Here is a 16,806-nt window from a genome sequence, read left to right as displayed (position 1 = left end):
CAATGAACATTCGTGTACACGTGTCCTTATAGTATAACAATTTGTAATCCTTTGGATATATACCCAGTAATGGGATTGCTGGGTCAAATGGAATTTCTATTTCTATGTCCTTGAGGAATCACCACAGTGAAAACAGTTTTAAAGCATTAGGTATGACCTTCGCTCAAACAATTCACACTGCCTTCAATGGCTTCTGCCTATTTATTGAAGCAATATTTATTAATTAAAAAAAAATTACTATTGGTCGGGCACGGTGGCTCATGACTATAATCCCAGGCATTTGGGAGGCTGAGGCGAGCGGATCACCCGAGATCAGGAGTTTGAGACCAACCTGGCCAACATGAGGAAACCCTGTGTCTACAACAAATACAAAAATTAGCCGGACATGGTAGCAGGTGCCTGTAATTCTAGCTACTCGGGAGGTTGAGGCAGAGAATCGCTTGAACCCAGTAGAAGGAGGCTGCAGTGAGCTGAGATTGTGCCATTGCTCTCCAGTCTGGGCTATAAGAGCAAAACTCTGTCTAAAATATATATATATATATTAGATCCAATGCCCTTTAAAAAGTATAATTCAATTGTTCCTGTGGAGACCTAATGTGTCTTTTCTTAAAAACTCCACACACTGTTTTCTGAACCTCTCTTTACTGTATTTAAAATCATTAGCTATATTACTGAAGTTATTTATATGCCTCTGACTCCCCAGTAAAACTCTAAGCTCTAAGTCCTGGGGGTCTATCTATTTAATCTTTATATTCTCAATTGTATTTTGCCCATAGGATACCATAAATGGTTTTTCAATTGAATAAAATGACTTTATTCTACTTGGTATTCTTTATTTCAATTATGTATGTCTGATAAGTTATTTAATTAGTTTATGTTTTATGATTAAAAACACTAATGCAATATATTCCTAAGGGTTCTTGATTTTCTAAATCTAATGTTCTGTAACTAAAATATTATGTTTGTTTAATTAGCTAAAGAAGAAACACAATATTACGGCATAAAGGGAAATAAAGACCATGGTTGGTACATATTTCACCAGAGACATTGCAGTCAGGCAGACTAGCATTCTAATTTGACTCCACCTGTTACTTGCTGTGTGATATATAGAAAGTCACTAAAATTATCTGAACTTTCGTTTCCTCATCAGTTAAATGAGTATAAGAGGCCCTACCTTTTTTTTTTCATGGTAAAGACTGCTTTATTGGTGACACTTTACAAGTCAATAAATATTAATCCTTAAAGAAGAGCTCAGTTATTTATCAGATTATTGGTCCATAGAGAGCTGAATGAAACTGAACCAAGTGATTGCTGGAATGACAGAAGTCAATGCCGCTTCTTGGGAAATGAAGCTGTAGCCAGCTGATATATTGCATATGCTGTTCTAACAACTGAAAGAATCATGGTGGCTCTATACAGGAGGACATCAGCTACCCCACTCTTTAGATAAACTGGGATTCCATCATCCCCTGGAACAGCTTTTGTTTCTCTGGAAATTTATTTTTAAAATATCTACGGGAAGCAATGTTTATGATCCTCTGCCCAATCTGACAAAGAGCCAGCAGATTTTGTAGTATCTTGGCTCAGTTGGCCCTACTTTTTGTGGTTGTTAATATCAAATGACTTAGTTAATTAATTGTGATTTTTCACATACTAAACAAATCCTAGGTGTTATTGTCCCTGTGAATGTTTGACATTTATGAATGTTCTCCTGAAACGTTGACAGAGTAAATTTTAGTAAATGTCCTATCTTAGTCACCTCATTGTTCTCAACCCCTGACACATGGATTACTTACTAAATCTTTTCAGGACAAACATAAAAAGGAGGGAAAAACAAAGGAAACACAGAAATGTGGAAAAAAACTAAATTATATAATAAATTAGTTTCAGATCTTCAACAATAATGGAAATTCTGCTATCTATAATAAGGTAAGTTCTATAATGTTTAGAAGTCATTTTTTCTATAATATTATATGAAGATCTATGTCTGTCCAAATGCATGAGTTTATATTCATAATTTGATAAGAACAACAAATTTTCAAATGTGCATCAAGTGCATGTTAAGTGGGATTAGAATTCCTTGTGTTCCCTGAAACACATAGATTTAAACATGTTCTTAATCTATAAGCTGAATTCATAAGGAAGATAAAACAGTATTTCTTTCTTTCTATTTTTTTCACTATCTTAACAAACCTAGTTCTGTGGAAAATATGCAAGAAAAATTATTTAAATCCCACCATATTTTCTATTTCAGTCTGCAGCATGACAAGAAGGATGAAGGGAATGCCAGTTTGGAAAGGCTGACTTGGTGGGTAAGCAGCAGACAGTGGGGAGAGACAGAGTGTGACAGTAATCCCTCTATTTCTGGTTCAGAGGTTTCCAAAGAAACAGGACTTGAAAGCAGAGAATAAAAACTGTCAGGAGCTTAGAGACATCTTCGTGTCATGCATCAAAAAACAGCTTGAGGAGTCAGACACATTCTGCTACTTGCTACCCGAATGTTGTTGCAGAAGTTACTTCAAAACCTCAACTCCTCAGTTTCCTCCTCTGATAAAGGCACTGATAATCCTCACTTTTCAGAGGAAAGCTGAGGATGAAGTTATATATGGGAGAACACCTGGGATACACTTAATGCATATGATTTTTCTTTCTTTACTCTTTAAAGTGGAAAGACACTCAGGAAAGATGAACTAGTAGCTGCCGTTGGGTCTGTAAGCAGATCTTATTTGCAAGATAAGCTTCTGGCTTCTGGATTTAGAGGAAAAAAGGTTGGAGAAATTCTCACAGTGAAGTGGCAGAAATCCTAGGATTTGATTATGTTTCTAGATGTTCTTATGAATCTAAGAAGATCCAAAGTGTGTTGAAAAAAAAAAAAAGTCTCCTACGCTTGTCTTAATTTTAAAAAACAAAACAAAACAAAAAAACTTTAAAATGAGATGCAATGAGTTCAGCCTATTTGTTAGAATTCTCTAGAGGCATAGAACTAATGAAATACATATCTATGTCTATCTGTCTCTCCTCTCTCTCTCTCTCTCTCTCTCTCTCTCTCTATATATATATATATATATATATATATATATACCTAGCAAACTCCTCTTCATATATATATATATGTAGTTAATACCTAATAAACTCCCCTTTATATCTATTTATATCCCTTTATATCTATTTATAGATATAAAGGGGAGTTTATTAAGGATTTATATAGATAGATATAAAGGAGAGTTTATTAAGTATTTATATAGATAGAGAGATATAAAGGGGAGTTTATTGGGTATTAACTCACATGATTACAAGGTCCCACAATAAGCTGACTGCAGGCTAAGGAGCAAGGAGAGACAATCCAAGTTACAAAACTGAAGATCTTGGAGTCCAATGTTTGGGGGCAGGAAGCATCCAGCACCAGAGAAAGGTGTATGCTGGGGGCTAGGCCAGTCTCTCCTTTCACTTTTTTCTGCCTTCTTTATACTTGCTGGCAGCTGATTAAATTGTGCCCACCAGATTAAGGGTGGGTCTGCCTTTCCCAGTCCACTGACTCAAATGTCAATCTCCTTTGGCAACACCCTCACAGACATACCCAGGATCAGTACCTTGGCTCCTTCAATTCAATCAAGTTGACCCTCAATATTAACCATCATAATTCCATCCCTTGTCAACTTGAACCCATACACATCTCCTGAGATCATACACAATCTTCAAATAAAATAATAAGGTCATAATTACACCTAACAATACAACTATCCTTCATACAACCAGAAACGCACCAATCCCCAATTCAAATCCTATTACATAAACTTAACAAAACTTAAATGTTGATATTAAGTCAATAAATCTTATGTCACATCATAAAGGAAAAGGAAATAAAATGAAGATTTTTTTAGTACAAGTGTATCGTGCACAAATATGTTTTTAACAAAGGAAGGAGGAAATACTCGTGACAGTTACAGTCCTTGTTTCTGAAGCTGGTTGCTGGTTGTAGTTGGTATTGATGACTACCTTCTGCTAACCATCAGCAAGCACCTCAGCAGGTCTTTTTTGTTGTTGGTGGTGGTGTGACCCAAACATTCCTGAGAGGTTTGAACCATAACGGACTGGGTTGTTGTAGCTTCCCATTGACTTTTGGTTATCAATGTAATGAACCAGTGTGATAACTTGCAGAAGTGAAAAGTGATTGAGGTCTCCGAATAAGATTGACACAAAGATGAAGACTTGATATACCCCTGAGGTAGAACAGTAAAGGTATATTGCTGGCCTTGCCAGCTGAAGGCAAATTGCTTCTGGTGGGCCTTATGGACAGAAATGGAGAAAAAGGCATTTGCCAAGTCAATGGCTGCATACCAGGTACCAGGAGATGTGTTAATTTGCTCAAGCAATGAAATCACATATAGTACAGCAGCTACAGTTGGAATCACCCCTTAGTTAAGCTTATGATAATCCATTGTCATTCTCCAAGATTAATCTGTCTTCTTCACAGACCAAATGGGAGAATTGAACGGGGATGTGGTGGGAATCACCACCCCTGCATCTTTCAAGTCTTTAATGGTGGTACTAACCTCCACAATCCCTCCAAAGATGCAATATTGTTTTTGATTTACTATTTTTCTAGGTAGAGACACCTCTAATGGCTTCCATTTGGCCTTTCTCATCATAGTAGCCCTCAACCTCCCATTCAGGAAGTCAATGTGGGTGTTCTGCCAGCTGCTAAGTATGTCTATGCCAATTAGGCATTCTGGCACTGGGGAAATGACCACAGGATGAGACTTGGGACACACTGGACCCATTGTAAGTTGGACCTGAGCTAAAACACCATTAATTACCTGACTTCAATAAGCCCCTACTTTAGCTGGGGGACCACAATAACATTTTGCTTCACCTGGAATCAACATCAGCTCAGAGCCAGTGTCCAGTAGTCCCGGAAATGTCTGATCATATCCTTTTCCAATGCACAGTTACCCTGGTAAAAGGCCTGAGGTCTCCTTGGGGAAGGATGAGAGAAAGATTCACTGCAGAAGTTTTGGTAATGTAGTGGGGTCCTTTCTCAAAGGGATCTGGCCTTCTCTTCATTCAAGGGGTCTTGTGCCTGTAAACTGGCTCAAGTCTTGAAATTGATTGAATGGCCATGATTCTCTGTTTTTATAATTCAAATTAGCCTTTTGTCTATTCGAACTAGAGGTTTTTTTGCTTATATAAATTAAGTAGGAATGCAGTAGACTGCCTATCATTTTCACTTCTAAGAACACTGCAATTAATTAGCCAGTGCCAGAGCTCTATCCTAATTGCCGCTTTACTTTTGCTGTCCATGACGGTAGCTATGCCCACCTTGCCTTTGATGGTTGAGTGTCACCACTTGGCCCCTGCCACTTCAGGATTCAATCATTCCCATTGGATTTAAATCTTGTAATTTAGTGACTGTGATTCCCATTATTAGATCTGACATACAAAGAACAGCAATTATAGGACTCTTCAAACATGCAGGTGCTGCCCTCAAAAATCTATTTCAGAAGACATTGGTCAAGAGCATATCTTCTGGACCCCTCAACTAGGATGAGTAGGTCTAAAGTGACTGATCCACTCTACCATCCCAATCTCCCTAAACCTTTGGATCCCTTCCTCTACATTAAACAAGGGAGATCAGGCATTTCCAATTTGCTCACAGTGGGACATCTTTTAGTCCATATTTCACCTAACCAAGCAAAGCAAATAAACTATTAGAACCTTTTTGAACTCCCTGAGCTATGACATTAAATGCAGAGTCCTTACTTACTGTGCCTAAATCAACAAATTCAGCTTGATCCAACTCTGTGTTCCTTCCACCATTATCCCACACCCTTAATATCCATTCCCATGCCTGTTCTCCAGATTTCTGTTTATATAAATTAGAAAACCAAAGCAGTTATTTTTGAGTGTAGCGCACCTCCTCATGGGTCACACTCTCAACCTCACCTCTAGGGACCTCCCGGGACTTTAGTTATAAGTCTAAAAGCAAACAGCGGTGTTGTAGGTGATTCCTGAAGAGAATCAACATTATCTTGCCTGACAGCTGCCTCAGAGGAGGCCATCGCTGTTGCCTCAGGCAACATAGAGTTTATCTCCTCAGTCAAAGGTAAAAGGCTGATGTCAACATGGGTTGAGGAGGGCATGTTGTCACTACTGGGAATGGGGAAGCTGTTTCTTCTGGCAAAAAATGTTCATCAGAGTTTACAAACTCAGTCTCCCCAGCTTCATTGGGGTCCTCACATATGTTCCCATTCCAAGCTCCAGGGTCCCATTCATTTTCAATTGATGCCCTCACTTTAACAATAAACACCTGGTGAGGCTGTGCATGCACCTTTCCTTACAGGTTAGCTACTTGCATAGTAAGAGCTTGTGTCTGTTTTTCTGCAATTTCAGCTATTTCTCTACAGGAGGTAAGATTCTCACTCAGGGCAATCTTAGAGGATTTGAGGCTCAGTATTTGCTTCTGAAGCCAGGAGATAGAATCCCTGAGTTCATTATTTTCTTTCATCACTTTGTCTACTGAACTTAGAAGCAACCAACCAGCTTCATTATGTACCTTGGTTCTCCATATATGGTTAAAGGTATTATGTATAGATTCGCTAAACTCCTTGCCTCTCACAAGTCGTGAATCAGGAGTGTCAAATGCATTTATTTTGCATAACTCTCTAAACAGTTCACACCAAGGATTATCAGTGTTCTGCATATTAGAAGTAGAGTCCTTAACATTTTTAGGTCTAATTGTATTAAGTAGTCAACTCCAGAACCCCAAAACCAATGAAAAAATCCATCCTTAACATTCTGTTCCTCTAGAACCACTACTGGTACCAACATTTGTATTAGTCAGGGTTCTCTAGAGGGACAGAACAAATGGAATATATTTATAAGTATATATAGAAAGGGGAGTTTGCCAAGTATTACTCACATGATCACAAAGTCCCATAAAAGGCTGTCTTCAGACTGAGGAGCAAGGAGAGCCAGTCTGAATTCCAAAACTGAAGAGCTTGGAATCTGATGTTTGAGGGCAGGAAGCATTCAGCACAGGAGAAAGACCTAGGCTGGGAGGCTAGGCCAGTCTCTCTTATTCAGGTTTTTCTGCCTGCTTTATAATTGCTGACAGTTGATTAGATTATGCTCAATAGATTAAAGGTGGGTCTGCCTTCCCCAGCCAACTGATTCAAATGTTAATCTGCTGTGGCAACACCCCCACAGAGAAACCCAGGATCAGTACTTTTCATTCTTCAATTCAATTGAGTTGTATTAACCATCAAACTCAGTCATTCAGTAAACTTGGTGATGTCTAGCTCAATCCTAAATTTAATACTTGGACTAGTCTTCTGAAAGTGAGCAAAGAAGTTTTAAATTATGATCTATTATCAAAATGTAGGAGGGAAAGTATGATGTGTGCCAAATAAATCTATTCTTAAAGAGTTTGTTTAAATTCAGCATCATTTTTTGAAATATGGTGTTTCTTAATATATTATGTAGAATTGTTAGGGAGAAAGAATTATCAATCTAAAACAACTACAAGAAACAATTGCTAAAGGTCATGAATTTAACCATACCTGTGGCTGAAAACTAGTTTTTTGGCTACAGTACCCTAAGTTGAGTTGGTGAAAGCATACTGAAAATGTGAGCAAATCAGTTTAATACCTGAGCTTTGTATCAGAACCACAAAGCTTAGACCAGTCAGAAACCATACGAACACCATCAATAATTTGGAGAAAAAAATGGGTCATATGTGTTTAAAATATCAAAATATATCATTTAATAAATGAATTCAATATCTAGGCATATACTTTAAATACATAATCAGAAACATAAAATAATAATTAATATACCAAAATTGTAACAACAGTGTTTACAATAAAAAATTTAGAAGAAAGTTAGATGTCCAACAGTAGAAGAATGCTTAAAGAACCTGTGATATAATGTTATGGTCTTGTATATATTCATCACGATATTACTTAGAAAGAATTTCCAATGACCTGGAAAATACTCAAAATATCATGTTAGGCCCTAAATGCAAGTTATAACATTTTAATAATATTTAAGTAATGTATGCTCATGGGTAGAGGAATGTATATGCATACCTCTATGAATATATTATAAAAAGGCTAGATGTAATTGCTCCAAAATATTATTGAGCTTAATAATTAAGTTTTATTACTGTAAATATACATATATTTTTAATTTTAGAATATCTACTACCTATGAGAAAATCATAATGATTTATAAAAATAAATTTATAAACATCTACATTTTTTCTTTAAAAATGTGAGATATGAACTTAGAGTAAATTATGATGAATTCATATTCAAGTAAGTCCAATTGACAATAAAATGTTCTTAGTTTTTCTATGTCCACAATGAGGTGACTTACCTTAAATTTATATACTACTAGTAGGTGAAAAGTGGGAGCAATTGAGAGTTGCCTCATAAATAATCATTGTTCTCTTGATGAATCCTCCTTGGTCTGGTGCAGTTCAATAATTCTTATCATCTGTCCTATTTTCCAGCTGTCTGTCTTCCTTATGCCACCTAAATCAGTGACAGTCATGCTTTTAATGGTGCAGCATAAACAATAAAGAATACTACAGGCCCAGGTCACAATCTTAACCAAAATATTTTCTAAAAACTTGACAAAATAAGATGCATAATATACTTTAAAATATGGTATTATTTTATATTAAACATGTGATATTTGACATTTGTATGATTAAGATCACTTCCGTAAAATGAAAAATTTTAACAAAGCTTTAGAGGTGGCTGCAGTTTTCACAGACTCGGAATAAGCCCAGCATTAGTTTAGAAACATGTGTTGTATTACTACTACAGACTGGCTATATTTTATAGATATACACACACACAAATATGTTCACATATACATACAGCCAGTGCTCGACTTACGACCATGATTGGTTCCGACATACCGGTCGTAACATGATTTGGTCATAAGTTGAGTAGGCTATATGTTCAGTACTGTGAAATGATGTTCTAAAAATCTTTAAGTCATATTTTATCATAATTTTCTTTCATTATTGTTATATATCATAACTTTCTTTGTTCATTTTATGCCATTTGTATCATCTCTACACCATTTTGTTTCTTATTTTTACATTCGTCAGGTTTAAGTAAAACACTGCATTACCAGTACAACTGGTTTAATATTTGCAAAACATACAAAATTACAAAATACAGGTGCATACAAAAATACAAAATACAGGTGTAAAAAATACCATAGGAAACATTTTCCCAATTGCAAAACATATCAAAATATATAAACAAGTACGAAACATTTTATTGGCCGCTGGTGCTTGGCTGCGGATCGTTGATGTCGTCATCTGAGGCAGCAATTGGGGTTACCGGAGTTGGTTTTTCATAAACATGGTGAGCTTTGTCTGAATTGTGTGTTTCTTTTTTTCTTCATAAATTTCACGATACGGACAAAACACATCGTGCGCCATCCGTTCAATCCTTGCAAATTGTTCGATGTATGGGTCCACTGCTTCGAAATGTATAAGAAGTTTATTGGGAGGGGTTTGATGAAAAATATCCAAGACACAAAACACAAATTGCTGTACCGAGTCTGGGATAACAGTTGAAATGGTGCACGCAGAGATGGTAGTGCTGCCTGAAGCTGGTCCACACTGTTGTACACCCAGCTGGGCAATGTTTGCGCTGCCAGAGGCGGAACAGTTGTGGCTAGTGATTGTGGTTGTAAAGTTGAATGGTTGTAAGTTGCATAGGTCGTAAGTGGATCAATACCTGTACATATGCATGTAAACATACATACATACATGTATATATGCATATATGTAAACATACATACATATATGTATTCGTGTATATATGTGCATACATGTATTCATACACATACATATATGTATATATGTGTTTGTGTGTGTGTATATGTGTGCATTTATGTGTGTGTCTGCATATATATATATGCACACATACATACACACATAAAAACAGGCATACCTCAGAGATATTTTGGGTTGTTTCCAGACCACCACAAAGGGAAATATTACAATACATTGGGTCGCACAAATTTTTTTATTTCCCACTGCATATTACTTTTACATGCCTATACTTTATAATAGTCTATTAAGTGTGCAATAGCATGTGTAAAAATGTATTTATTTAATTAAAATACTTTATTGATAAAAAGAAATGCTAGGCCATGTGTGGTGGCACATACCTGTAAACCCAGCATTTTGGGAAGCCAAGGGGGGTGGATCACCTGAGTTCAGGAGTTAGAGACTAGACTGACTAACATGGTGAAACCCTGTCTCTACTAAAAATACATGAAAACATAGCCAGATGTGGTGGCATGTGCCTGTAGTCCCAGGTACTTGGGAAGCTGAGGCAGGATAATTGTTTGGACCCAGGAGGGGGAGGTTGCAGTGAGCCAAGACCACACCATTGCACTTGAGCCTGGGCAACAAGAAGTGAAACTCCATCTCAAAAAATAAAAATAAAAAAGCTAACAACCAAGAACAGAAAATCAACCACCACATGTTCTCACTCATAGGTGGATGTTGAACAATGAGAACACATGGACACAGGGAGGGAAGCATTACACACTGGGATCTGTGGGGGGGGATATAGGGGAGGGACAGTGGGGGGTGGGGAGTTGGGGAGGGAGAACATGGGGAGAAATGTCAGATATAGGTGATGGGGGAGGAAGGCAGCAAACCACATTGCCATGTATGTACCTATGCAACAACCTTGCATGTTCTTCACATGTGCCCCAAAACCTAAAATGCAATAAAATATATATTAAAAAAAAAAAAAGCTAACAACCATCGGAGCCTTCAGAGAGTGATCATATTTTGCTTGTGGGGAGTCTTGTCTTGATGTTGATGGCTGCTGACTGGTCAGGATGGTGTTTGCTATAGGTTGGGGTGATTGCAACTTCCTAAACTAAAATAAAAATGAATCTTGACACATAGATAGACTCTTCCTTTCATGAAAGATTTATTTATAGCATGTGGTTCTGTTTGATAGCATTTTAATCACATTAGAACTTCTTCCAAATTTGGAATCAACGTACTTAAACCCTGCCATTACTTTATCAATTAAGTTTATGGAACATTCTAAATCCTTTGTTGTCACTTCAACAATGTTCACAGCAGCTTCACCAGAACTAGTTTCCACCTCAGGAAACTACTTTGCTCATCTTTAGGAAGCAACTCCTCATCCATTGAAGTTTTATTATGAGATTAGCAATTCAGTCACATCTTGAGGCTTCACTTCTCATTTTAGTTATTTCATAATTTTCAACACATCTGCAGCTACTTTCTCCATTTAAATTTTGAACACCTCAAAGTCATCTGTGAGAACTGGAATCAATTTTATTTAAACTCTTTTTAATATCAATATTTTCACAACCTCCTATGAAGCACAGATGTTCTTAATGACATCTAGAATAATGAATCCTTTTCAGGAAGCTTTCAATTTACTTTTCCCAGATCTACCACAGAAATCACAATCTATGGCAGTTATCGTCTTATGAAATATAATTCTTAAATAATAAAACTTGAAAGTCAAAATTACTCTTTGATTCATGGGCTGCAGGATGAATGTTGTATTAGCAAGCATGAAAACAACATTAATCTTATGCACAACTCTATCACAGCTCTTGGGTGTCCAGGTGTCTTGTCAATGAATAGTCATACATTGGAAGAAATCTTATATTCTGAGCAGTAGGTCTCAACAGTGGGTTTAAAATATTCAGTAAACCATGTCTTAAACATGTGAGCTGTCATTCAGGCTTTGTTGTTCTATGTACAGAGCACAGACACAGTAGATTTAGCATAATTTTTTGGGGCCCTGGAATTTTCAGACAGAATGGTAAATGGACATTGGCTTCAACTTAATGTCAACAGCTGCATCAGCCTTTAACATGAGAGTCAGCCTGTCCTTTCAAGCTTTGAAGTCAGTCATTGACTGCTCCTCTGTAGCCGCAAAAGTCTTGGATGTCATCTTCTTCCAATAAAAGGTGGTTTTATCTACATTTAAAATCTGTTGTTTAATGTAGCCATCTTCACCACTTGCATTAGCTAGATCTTCTGGATAAGTTACTGCACCTTCTACATTGGCATTTGCTGCTTCACCTTGTACTTTTATGTTATGGAGATGGCTTCTTTCCTTAAACCTCATGAACTAAACTCTGCTGGCTTAAAACTTTTCTTCCACAGCATCCTCACCTCTCTCAGCCTTCCTAGAACTGGAGAGAGTTAAGGCCCTTATGTAGACTAGGTTTTGGCTTAAGAGAACGTTCTGGCTGATTTGATCATCAGTTAACCAAAACTTTCTTCATATCAGCAATAGGTTGTTTAGCTGTCTTATCATATTTTTATTCACTGTGATAGTACTTTTAATTTTATTCAACAACCTTTCATTTGCATCCACAATTTAGCTAACCAGTACAAGAGGCCTAGCTTTCAGCCTAGTTCAGCTGTTCACATGCCTTTCTCACTAAGCTTAATTATTTCTAGCTTTTGGGTTAAAGAAAGAAATGTGAAACTCTCACTTGAACACTTAAAGAGGCATTCTAGGGTTTTTGATTAGCTTACTTTCTTTTTTTAATATATATTTTATTGCGTTTTAGGTTTTGGGGTACATGTGAAGAACATGCAAGATTGTTGCATAGGTACATACATGGCAATGTGGTTTGCTGGATTAGCTTACTTTCAATACTGTTGTGTGTCAGGGAACATAGAGACTTGAGGAGAGGTAGAGAGATGGGAGAACAACTAATTGATGGAACAGTCAGAAAACACACATTTATCTATTAAGTTCACCATCTTATATGATTAAGTTCAACATCTTACATAGGTGCAGTTCATGGGGCCCCAAAACAATTACAAGTATAGCAAAAAGGTCAGCAATCACAGATCACCATAATAGATATAATAATAATAATTATAAAGGTTGAAATGTCACCAGAATTATCAAAATGTAGCACAGAGACTTGAAGTAAGCATGTGCTGTTGAGAAAAAACAAAATGGTCCCAATAGCTTTGCTGAACCCAGGATTGCCACAAATTTTTCATTTGTAAAAATGCAATATCTGAAAAGCACAATAAATCAAAACACAATTAAACGAGGTATGCCTGTATACAGATAGAGCATCCTTAACCCCAAAATCTTAAATTTGAAAGCTTCAAAATCCCAAACATTTTGAGTGCTAACACAACAACAGAGGAAAATTTCACACCTGACCACATGTAATGGGTTACAGTCAATATGCTATCAAAACTTTGTCTCATGCATGAAATTATCAAACATGTTGTATAAAATGACCTTCAAGCTATTAGAATTGGGTTCCTTCAAAATATCTCAGTATCTATATGACAGTATTCAAAAATCAAATAAATCCAAAACCATTCTGGACTTAAGCATTTTGGATAATGGATAATGAATACTCATACAGTGTGTGTGTGTGTGTGTGTGTGTGTGTGTGTGTGCATGCATGTGTCCATATATGTACTTATACTTTCCCCTTCTCTTTTAGCTGGTTTCCCTATCTGGAAAATTGGGGGTTGGTGACCATGAATACAAAATTACCACTCTGTCCCAAGCTATGTTCCCTCTCGATATTAAAAATAATGCAAAGCTCAGAAATTTGGGGTCATGTTATCATATGTTTTCAGTGTCATAAAATGATTATAAACTACAGTTTTCATTTTATCTTAAAATCAAAGTGATTGCTGTAAACCAGGGGTCAAAATTGGTTGTGAACAAAGAGTTTGTTTGACTCGGTGGCAATTCATCTAGATGAATTATAAGCCTCAAAGAACATAGTAACAGTGAATTAATCAAGAAACTTACTCATTGTTTATGTGTGCTTGTTTGAAGTTGAGTTTTTCTAGTGTATTTGAACGACTGTAGATCACTGCTCATTTGTGAAACTGACATTTTTTTGGGGGGTATAAGAATATTCATTTTCGATGTAGGCCAAGTTTAGTTATTCCTCCTGGAAAACATGCCTTTCACCACACATGACAAATTGGCCCCTAAAACAGATCTCTGTATTGAAAATTGTTTTAGTATTGCCCCCAGTCTATGTTTTACTTTTACTATAAAAATTGATTTTCTTTTGGTCAAAGAAAAAATATTTAGAAGTGAAGACAGGATATATTTTTCTTCTTACCTTGAATTAAGCCAGATACTGTCAGGGTGTTTCTCATCTAGTTTAAGAGATAACTTGAAAATCATTACAAAGTGAAACACAGTGTATTGTGAAATAATAACACACAAACCAAGTGCAAAGGGAAAGGTAGACTGTCATAATTCCAGGAATCCATAGAGAGCTTCATAGCATAGATGGACACTTAACATATCTTTGAAGAAAAAGGTATGTTAAGCAGCAAAATTGCTACTTTGCGAAGCAGCAATTTATTCAAGAACATAGAAGGTATTCATCAAAATTTTACCTTGTAAATGCACCTATGCCTAGATTTAATTCTTGAACTATTTGAATACAGAAAAACTAAATCATTTTTAATTTTCTAGAATTACAAATTGTTTCTATTTTGTATTGCATGGAAGTGTGAATCAAAACTAACCAAACTATTTTTTAAAATGCAACAAAATAGCTATAATTAAATTAATCAAAATACAAATTTATTTGATCATCTTTTATGCAGAAAACTGAAATTATATACTAAGGATATTTTTCTTACATTTGATATTCACACCTTTATTCATCCACTCACATCACAAATATGTATTGAGCACTTACCATGCTAATTTCTAGGGAGTACAATAATGGAAAAAAAAATGAAAATAGACAATATACTGTGAAAAAATAGAAAAAATGAAAAACAGTAGAGCTTACATTCTAATTTATACTGTGTGTACCTGTGTTTGTCATTGTATATGTCTCTGTATGTGTCTTTGGGTACAAACTTGCATATATGTGAAGCAGAGAAATTTAGCAGAAACTAAGAAAAGCTAATGAAACTCTAGTCATGAAACTCTAGTTTTAGTGATGGCATTAACAACACATTGCATTTCCTAAAGAAGTTCCCCAAAATATTTCTTTTGTAATTTCATTTTGATACAGCCTAGCTAACGGGTGAAGCCTAATTGAAAACTGAGCAGACCAGAGATCTGCAACCCTCAGGCTGTGTACCAGTGACTGTCTGTGGTCTGTTAGGAACTAGGCTGCACAGCAGGAAGTGAGTGGCTGGCAAGTGAGCATTACTGCCTGAGCTCTACCTCCTGTCAGATCAGTGGTGGCATTAGATTCTCATAGTAGCACAAACTCTATTGTAAATTGTGCATGCAAGGGATCTAGGTTTTGTGCTCCCTATGAATATCTAATTCCCGATGATGTAAGGTGGAACAGTTTCATCCTGAAACCATCCCCATCCCCCTACACCTACCCTTACCCATCCCTCCACACCTAATTCATGGAAATACTGTCTTCTATGAAACTGATCCCTGGTCCCAAAATGGTTGTGGAATCCTGAGGTAGACAATGTCAGAAAATGTTCAAACTGGTTTTCTTTGGGCACTTTCTCTGGGGGATGTCAACTACCATCTAAGAAGTCTGACTTCTCTGAGATTACCATGTTGGAGAGGCTACAAATAGACACTTTGGTAAAAAGTCCTAGCTGTTGGTAGCCTTCTTCCAGTCATTCTCTACAAGGCGTCAGATGTGTGAGTAGAGCAGTCTTGGATTCTCTAAGCCAAGCTTGTCTAACCCATGGCCCAGGACGTCTTTGAATGTGGCCCAACACAAATTTGTTAACTTTCTTAAAACAGTATGAGATTTTTTTTTTTTTTTAGCTCATCAGCTATCATTAGTGTTAGTGTATTTTATGTATACCCCAAGGCAATTCTTTTTCCAATGTGGCCCAGGAAAGCCAAAAGATTGGACACCCCTGCTCTAGACTATTCCATCCACCAGGCAAATGCCACAAAGCAACCTTGGTCAATGTGAGGAGCAGAAGAATTATCCTACTCCTTAATTACATAATATATAAGCTGTAATTAAATAGTTGTGGTTTTAAGATGCTGGATTTTCAGGTGGTTTACTTCACAGCAATAATAACTGGATAGATGTGCAACTTAATAGCTATGTGACCATAGAAAAGTTAACTACACTGAACTTTGCTTGTTTGTATTAGTAAAGTGAAAATACCAATATATATCCTCCATATCCAACATAAATTGGAGGTGTCACTGTAGCACCTATTCACCTCAAGCCCACATTTGTCTTTCATTCACTCAGCAATTAAACAGCAAGTTAGTCTCATTTCTACAAACTGTCATCTGCCAGTATAGTTTGTGTCAAGAAAGTCAAGTTGCAAATCAGATCAGACTGTAGTGCTGCCATATTTAATTCTCAGAGTCAACTGGTGGCTCTAACACACCCTGTGGTTCATCGCCTATAGATTTCAATGTGCCAGAATTTTAGAAACTTAATTTAACATACTTTCATAAACCTTCTTTTACAGTGACTATAAGGGACACATTAAACATATTTATAAACTGATTTTACAATCTTAAATCCAGGCAGTTTACTAGGTTCTTCTGTCTGACTTCTCATATGCAAAAGTAAAAATTTCACTTTTCCATTACAATGAAAAACTGAACACATACTATGCCATGTCTGATAATCTCCCCCTTCTCCTGCCACTGATATGGAAGTATAAAAAGTCAGATTGTCCCATGTCTTTTATATTTCTCTGATGGCCAATGAGGTATTCCTGGTGGTAGCTAAAGACTGACCCTTTGATCACATATCTCTTATAAGTAAACAATTCTAGGCTGTGAGACCTTTGATTTATAT

General features: G+C 36.5%; 1 pseudogene; it reads right to left on the bottom strand.

Moving 5' to 3' along the window:
• Window positions 1–1,326: 1,326 nt before the first annotated feature.
• LOC119468842 lies at window positions 1,327–8,924 on the bottom strand (annotated as a pseudogene).
• Between the last annotated feature and the right edge of the window lie 7,882 nt (window positions 8,925–16,806).

The sequence above is a fragment of the Cebus imitator genome, unplaced genomic scaffold (genome assembly GCF_001604975.1).
Source record: "Cebus imitator isolate Cc_AM_T3 unplaced genomic scaffold, Cebus_imitator-1.0 Scaffold504, whole genome shotgun sequence".
NCBI lineage: Eukaryota > Metazoa > Chordata > Mammalia > Primates > Cebidae > Cebus > Cebus imitator.
This window is presented reverse-complemented; position numbering and strand designations above follow the sequence as displayed.